The 8,582-nt window shown below is 40.9% G+C and overlaps 1 non-coding gene across 1 annotated transcript; it reads right to left on the bottom strand.

Moving 5' to 3' along the window:
• Positions 1-238: 238 nt before the first annotated feature.
• On the bottom strand, positions 239-376 carry LOC119933490. The gene has a single exon (XR_005452552.1). It is a non-coding gene; the product is annotated as a small nucleolar RNA SNORA7 (small nucleolar RNA).
• Between the last annotated feature and the right edge of the window lie 8,206 nt (positions 377-8,582).

The raw sequence follows: 8,582 nt of genomic DNA, 5'->3' as shown, positions 1-8,582 counted from the left end.
CTCTCCCTCACAAAGTCGAGACTGGTAGAGTACTGGAAATGCTCCAGGTGCAATCCTGAGAGGGGACTTAAGATGGTAGCTTAACATTAGAAACATTAAGCAGCAGCAACAACAACAAAAAATTGGTCACACTGAAAGCCAGAAACAAAAAGCAAGACGAGAACTCCACATACAATGCAGCTTCCCTCCATTGCTTCCTCTCTCCCATGCCCCTGCTCCCCAGCACAAGTAAGTTTTGACTTGTAGCAGACTGCCTTCCACTTGCTAGCCACTGCCCAAACTAAGAATGGAATAGGTAGGCCTCTGCTTGACTCTCCCTCACCTAGTCGAGACTGGTAGAGTACTGGAAATTCTCCAGGTGCAATCCTGAGAGGGGACTTAAAATGGTAGCTTAACATTAGAAACATTAAGCAGCAGCAACAACAACAACAAAAAATTGGTCCCACTGAAAACAAGAAACAAAAGCAAGACAAGAACACCACATACAGTATAGCTTCCCTCCATTGCAATATGGGAAAACAGCAGGATCTTCAGAAGGGGTGATAGTGAAGTGGTATTGGAGTCCACTTCTACCTCTGAGCAGAAAAGGAAGGAGTGTTTTAAGCTATTGTCTAAATATGAAATTGCCCCTCAACAGAACAACTCTGATGAGGAATGACCTATTCAAAACTAGGTGCATTTAGTACCTGCCTCTGTGGCTGTTCCCGATCAGATCATAAAGCCTCAGCAGTGAGGTGATACCACTGCTCCTCTGGCAAGCCCATACACTGCAAATGACTCCAGTATTTCTGGGTGATCACTCTTTGCAATGTCACATGAAAGCAAGGGAGCAAAGTTGAAGAACTTGGTTTTAGACATATTGAACTCCAAGTGCTTTATATTGAGGTTCAGTTGTTGGAGGCAGGAAGGAGGAAATGCAGGATCGCAGAGGAGAATGGTCAGGTCTAGTGAGAGTTATTGTCCATAGAAATAATAGTTTGATCCTAAAAGTCTCAGTTAAAACTTTGATCAAGTTTCTATACTCCATTTAAAGATGAAGAAAATCAAGAACAAACGAGCTAAACGGTTTGTGCAAGACAAAAATGTCAGGGAAGTAGCTGGGATTGGATTGTAGCCATTTTTGTTTACCATTCACATGCTCACACTGCCGGGCACCATAAAAACAGGGTAATAAAAGATGGTAATCATAATAACGATGGCATTTGTTAAGCGCTTCCTATGTGCAAAGCACTGTTCTAAGCGCTGGGGGCGATACAAGGTGATTAGGTTGTCCCATGTAGGGCTCACAGTCTTAATCCCCATTTTACAGATGAGGTAACTGAGGCCCAGAGAAGTGAAGTGACTTGCCCAAAGTCACACAGCAGACAAGTGGCGGAGTTGGGATTAGAACCCATGACCTCTGACTCTCAAGCCCGGGCTCTTGCCACTGAGCCATGCTGTTGAATCAGGGCCACATAATGCAAACTTATTCCAGCTCTCTTAGTCCCCACCTATTCTGAGAGAGGGCAAAGACCACATGAGACATGGCATGAGAACCAATGAAGCAGCGTGGCCTAGTGGATAGAGCACGGGACTGGGAGTCAGAGGTTTGTGGGTCCTAATCTCGGCTCTGCCACTTATCTGCTGTGTGACCTTGGGCAAATCACTTCACTTCTCTGTGCCTCAGTTAACTCATCTGTAAAATGGGGAATGAGACTGTGAGCCCCATGCAGCATGGCTTAGGGGAAAGAGCACGGGTTTAGGAGTCAGAGGTCCTGCGTTCTAATCCCAGCTTCACCACTTATCAGCTGTGTGACTTTGGGGAAGCCACTTACCTTCTCTGTGCTTGTTACCTCATCTGTAAAATGGGGATTGAGACTGTGAGCCCCACGTGGGACAACCTGATTACCTCATTACCCCAGAGCTTAGAACAGTGCTTGGCAAATAGTAAGCGCTTAACAAATACCATAATCATCATGTGGGACAGGGACTGTGTCTGTGTCCAACCTGATTTGCTTTCATCTACCCCAGAGCTTAGTGCAGTGTCTGGCATATGGTAAGCGCTCAACAAATATTGCATATTATTATCATTATTATAGACTGGATGCCTACTCTGCAGAGAGATTTATTGGGTGCCTACTGTATGTGGAAGGCTTTATTGGGCAACCATTACATAGAGTGCACTGATTGCCTGACTACTCTGTGCAATGCTATGTGCTGAACAGGACGCCTACTTTATGTGGCATGCTGTACTAATTGTGCAGGCGACTATGGTAGATGAAAGATATGGACCCTGCATTTGAGATACTTGTAGGATAATGGAAATAGAAAGCAGGAGAAAATGAGACGGTTCGAAAGGAGAGGTTATGCGAAGGGAACGTGTCTGTTAGTTCTGTCATTATTAATCATCTTTACTGGGTGCTTACTGTGTGCAAAGCACTGTACTGTTGTATTGTACTCTCCCAAGTGCTTAGTACAGTGTTCTGCACGTAATAAGTGCTCAAATGCCACTGATTGAGTGAAGAAAAAAAATCTAGTGAACAAAGAAGCAGCAGAATCAGGAAGGAAGAAGACCCAGCAGAAAGGAATACTGAACAAAACATTAAAAGCCCAAGAAAGGGGATGCAATTGTAGTCAGCCACACAGAAAGGAAAGTTTAGAGAATTGAAGGCCAAATGGAGGCTGCGATTTACAGCATAAATAAACAACAAGAAGAAATGAAAAACAGAAACATAAATGGAGAAGAAAAATGAGTCAAAGACAATAAAAAGCTGGAGATTTTTATTGGTATTTTTAACAGAAAGGAAACATTTTATTCTATAAAATAAACATTTCAAGCTGCTTACAAAGGACCAGCCTTCTAAAACCCAATCAAAAATCATTCCAGAGGACTCGTATTTCAAATCTCTTTGCGTTCACAACTGCTTACCCTCTGCTCTTAGCCTGAATCATCAGGCAATACTCTGCCATTCTCTGATGATAAATTGCTTTGGAAATGGCATTTCTGATTAGTTCCCATTAACTGGAATTAAAGTGCTTTAATAAATGATGAATTTCTAATCTGACTATAGAGTGTACAGATATCACAGTAAAGTTTGGTAAGCACAAAGACACTTGGCGGTGCCTGAAACAAGCAAAGCATAACTCTGCTGTCTCTGAAAGGGAGAATCTATCCAACACAACTTCATCAAGCCCAGCAAAAATGTCACATCCTTACAATATCGTAAACATGAGGCCTTTTTCCTTGAAGTTCCTCAGTTTAATCACATGCTGTGTACTCTGATTCACAGCAGAGACCTGCACCATCAAATTCCACCCCTCCAGCACCCACACCCCTTCCTGAAAAAAAACTTAAATATACATTTTTGCAGTTTAATTTTCACAGGGAGCCAAATCTGTTGATAAATGAGGAATAGCCCCATTGTGTTTTTATTCTGTTACCTAAGAAACTATCTTCAAAACAGAAGCCCTCATAAATACTCTGGAGATGCATCAGACACTTTCCCCTGCTGTACGACATTGTGTATATCGTTTGGCAGGAGTTCATCATGTAGAAGATAAACTAGCACATATTGCCAGAATTCTATTCCTCTTGACCCTGACCTTTGGCTAGTTGCTGTTTCCAGTTGTACTCCATCTTAAAAGAAAGACAGCAGTACCCATTCCCATCCCTTCCACCCCCACCACCCCATTTTCCTCTCTAACTTTTGTTTTTATTTTCACCAAAGCTTCCCTCTGTGTCCTTCTATGTTGGTGGGATGATGAAGGGAAAAAATGGGGTGGAGGGAGAAACGTTTCTTTTTACCTTTTGAAAGCCTAAATAGTTCTGTTTTGTACCCAAATGTCACACTCCTTCCATGTTTCTTCTTTCACCTATCCTAATTAGATTTGTAAGGGGAATTAGAATTTAGTGCGTGGCATAGTAAATCCTCAAGGTTTGGAATTTTAAAAAAGTTCTAAGAGTGAGGCAACAATCTTTCTCAATCAGTATTCAGACTCATTTTATCATCATGCTAGATGAAATAATCACCAGTTACCCATCCGCTATGAAAGGCAATCATTCAGTCAATAGTAAGCACAGGCCTGGGCACCCGATAATCAATGGTATTAATTATGTCCTTCTGTTTAGAGCACCAAAGTAAGGGTTTTCGAGAGTACAGTAATCAATCACCCGGTATTTATTCAGCACTTATTGTCTGCAGATCACTGTACTAAATGCTTGGAAGAGTACAGTAGAATTTGTAGATCTGATTCTTTTCCCTAAAGAGCGCATAATCCAGAGTCAGTAGATAAGACCCCTGCCCTCAAGAAGTTTACCTCTGGGGGAAGAGACAGACATTGAAATATACATCACTGCAAAAGCAGAAGTGGTTGGGGTGAGTATCTAAACGATTAGGGGATGAAAGCTTATAGTGCAGAAGTGGCACAGTAGTTGCCATTGCCACAGTAGGAAGATAAGAATTTCGTCAGGAAAGGATTCCTGATTTTTAGTAGGGCTTGAAAGATGGGATGATGGAGGTCCAGGCAGAAGAAAAGGTCATGTGCAACAGATCAATCTTGAAAGAGATGAGAAACTGCAGTGTCTTCCCAAGCGTTTAGTGCTCTGCACACAGTAAGCACTCAATAAATACAATTGATTGAATGAATGAGTAGATTGGCTTTAGAGGAACAAAGCATATGAGCTGTGGTCTAGTGGGAGAAGAGTGGGGAAAAATTTGATTGCTTGCCTTAAAACCAGTGGTTCGGAGTTTCTGCTAGATGAGGAGAGGAAAGGGCAGCAACACAAGGTTTGAGGAGTGGATAAATGTGCACAGAATGATGACATATAAAAATGACTGAAGTAGTGACTGATCAGTCACTCATATTTGTTGAGCACTTATGTGCAGAGCACTGTACTAAGAGCTTGGGAGAGTACAATATAGCAATACAAGAGACACATTTTCTGCCCCAAACCAGCTTACAGACTAGAGGTGTGGGGTGACACTGGAGGCCAGGAGATCTCTGAGGAGACAGATGCAGCAGTCAAGACAGGAGCTGACAAATGCTTGGACCAACATGGTATCAGTTTATATGGAGGCATGTTCTGGGGAATTGTGAAACTAGAGCCAATATGATTTTTGTGATTGAATATGAAATTTGAAAGAGAGAGGAATCAAGGATAGTGTCAAGGTTCAGGGCTTGCAAGATGGGAAGATGATTGAATTAAAATGAGTAAGCGCTCAATAAATACGATTGAATGAATGAATGGGAAAATCTTTGGGGAGAAGAGGATTTGGGTGAGAAGATGAGGAGTTCAATTTTGGACATGTTGATCTTGAGGTGCCTGGATGACAGCCAAGAAGAGATGTCTTGAAGGCAGTGGAAGTAACATGAGGTAGCAAAGAGGCTGGGGAGGGCTGGTGAGAGAGATTTGGGATTCATCTCAATAGAAATGCTACTAATGTGTCTATTTCCACACCCTTCTCCTGATTTAAATTTTAGATTGCACCCCCAGAGACAGGAACCAAAGTTAATTCCCATCTGTGTGTTTTCTCTCAGCCCTTTGCACACAGTAAGCACTTAATAAACATTAGTCTGTAGTAGTCTAGACCAAGGAAGTGGAAAAGTTACCACCCCCACAGTTGGGGGCGAGGACAGATGAGCTGGTAAAAGAGACCCAGAAGTGACCAGAGAGGTAAAAAAGGAAGCAAGAGAGGAAATCAAGCTTGCTTAGTGTTTACAGAGAAGGGGTTGGCCCACCGTGTCAAAGGTCAGCTGAGAGGTTTTGGAGGAATAGGATGAGATTTGGCAAGGAAGTGGTCACTGGTGACCTTGGACAGAGCAGTTTCAGTGAAGTGGAAGGGGTGAAATCCAGATTTTAGGGGCTCAGGAGGGAGTTGGAGGAGAGGAAGAGGAGGAATCTAGTGTAAACAACTCATTGAAGGATTTTGGCTAGGAATGGTAGGAGGGTGATGGGTAAATACCACAGGGTGAAGAGGGGTTGAAGAAAGAGTCTTTAAGGAGGTGCTATATGAGTGTGGGTAAGAGAAGGGTACAGAATCAGGCCCTGGATTTCTGCCGTGTCCAGAGTTTTCCAACACAGGCTTGGAAGAGTGAGACATGGTCATGCCCTCAGGGAGCAAAAGAACCACTAAAGTAGTCCTCCATAGTTCCACAAAGAGCAGGTAATAATATCTCAGATAATTCAGGCCCTAGATATACCTTGCTCCTCAATGCCAAAAGTGCTGAAGGGACCTCTTCCAGAGGCTTAGATAGGTAAGTGAGGATGAATCATAGAAACAGACAGCTCCAGAACATTAACTTTTGGGCAGGTGAGAACTAATGAAACCACTGCCCCAGGACACTGTGCTCAGATAAAATATACTTTGAGGAATTGTTTGGCAGAGTAGAAAATATGTGCAAATCTGTTGACTCTTTTGTTACCAAAGTTTTTAGTATCTAGCACACCAGCCTCAAAATCAGAGTAACTGGGTTCTAATCCCAGATCTGCCACTTGACTGCTCTGTGAGCGTAAACAAGCCACATAACTTTTCAGTTTCCTCATCTGTAAAACATGGCTTAAATACTGTTTTCTCTCCTACTTAGATTCTGAGCCCCATGTGGGACAGACACTCTATCTGACCTTATTATTTTATATCTAACCCAGTGCTTAGCACAGTGCTTGGCATAGAGTATTATTATTATTATTGTTGCTATTATCCTCATTATTATTAGTGGTATTATTAGTGGTATATCCCAATTACCAAGGCTGTGCTTTTTCTACTGGAGGAACATCAGGGTAAATCAAAGATAATCAGGTAAAAGTCATGCAAAGGAGACACTATAGGTAAGGATTGGGGCTGTGGAATTATTAATTCAGTTATGCACCCCAATAATCCAGAAATCTGACAGATTGCGTCTAACAACTATATTGTGTGGTGCTCTTCCACATGCTTCGTACAGTGCTCTTCGTACAGTCAGCACTCAAAAAATACCATAGGTTGATTTGCTTTCTGGATTGGCTGACTCTGTGCTATTCTCCTTGCCCTCCTTCCTATCTTCATGAACTGCAGGGACTACTTCAACTGTTTTCCACTATCTTCCTTTTCCCTTCTCTGCCCTGCAGGGTAGCAGTGGTTGAAAAATCCAAATCTACAAGGGAGGCAGGTAGAAAGCATTGATTAGTGCAGTATTTGGCAAATAGTAACTAAGATACCACTGACTCATAAAATCAGGTTACACAGCCCTGAAGCACTGCTGGCACATATTGCATGCAGAGCTCTGTATTAAAAACTTGGGACAGTAGAACAGAAGAAAAGGAACATGGTCTCTGCCTTTAAGAACTATACTCCAGTGAGACAATATTAACATGAATGAAAATTATGGAGATCCTATTTGGGATGATCTTTTAGAGGAAACAAGCTAAAAGGTACTGTGAACAGTATTCCTCTGAAGAAAAATAACAAAATAGTAGCAATTTCATCCTCATAAAAACTGATGAACAAAGAAATAGAGTTTTGCATAGTATTTTTTATGTTTTCACTAAGGATAGGTTTGCTTGAACTTCAGTAGTGCAAGGAAGAATATTAAAGCACAACATGTGAAACACTTTCAAATAGAATTGTAATAGAAGATTGATCACATTTTTCCTGGAGCCAGTATTATTAAGAATGCTTTTTCTTAAAAATGGATAAACAGAATAATTTATTAAATTCTACCCTATTAGTTCCTATAAGAAAGTGTGACACAATTTATATTAATCAGTTAATCTCAGATGTATTGAACTAAAACAAATATGTTTTGTAATAATTTGTTCAGAGGTTTAGCTGATATAGTTTAGAAACAAAAGTTTTAAAGCTGTAATTGCAAATTTGGGGGACTGGCTTGTATTTTGGGTGCCAGGGTATTAGCCAAAATGTTTTATAAAAGATTTGTAAATCAATCTATAGTCCAGTTCTACCTACCAGTTAGTAAAAGCATTGAGTATACATTATCTATCTATCTATCTATCTATCTATCTATCTATCTATCTATCTATCTACCTACCTATATATATATATATATATATAGGTAATATATATAGATAATATATATAGGTGTGTGTATGTGTATATTTATGTACATATGTTTGTGCAAGGAGTGTGAATATATGAGTATATGTAATTTTTTTTTGCATGTGTACACAGAGAAGCAGCATGGCTCAGTGGAAAGAGTACGGGCTTGGGAGTCAGAGGTCATGGGTTCTAATCCCGGCTCTACCACTTATCAGCTTTGTGACTTTGGGCAAGTCACTTAACTTCTCTGTGCCTCAGTTACCTCATCTGTAAAATGGGGATTAAGACTGTGAGCCCCACGTGGGACAACCTGATTACCTTGTAGCTCCCACAGCACTTAGAACAGTGCTTGGCACATAGTAAGTGCTTAAAAATACCCAAGTTATTATCATATATACTTTATATATTCATACAGGAAGAATGAAGGGTATACTTAATGTTTGGTTTCTCTATTTTCAGAAACCATTAAGTGAAATATCAAGTTTGTGAATTTTTGGAAAGGGAAAATGTTATTTTCAGGATAGCTTTGACTCAAGATGTTGTGAATAGCCAACAGATCACTGAATGTTT

Source organism: Tachyglossus aculeatus, chromosome 1, assembly GCF_015852505.1.
Source record: "Tachyglossus aculeatus isolate mTacAcu1 chromosome 1, mTacAcu1.pri, whole genome shotgun sequence".
Lineage (NCBI taxonomy): Eukaryota > Metazoa > Chordata > Mammalia > Monotremata > Tachyglossidae > Tachyglossus > Tachyglossus aculeatus.
The sequence above is the reverse complement of the archived record's forward strand: the minus strand, read 5'-3'. Positions and strand labels throughout refer to the sequence as shown.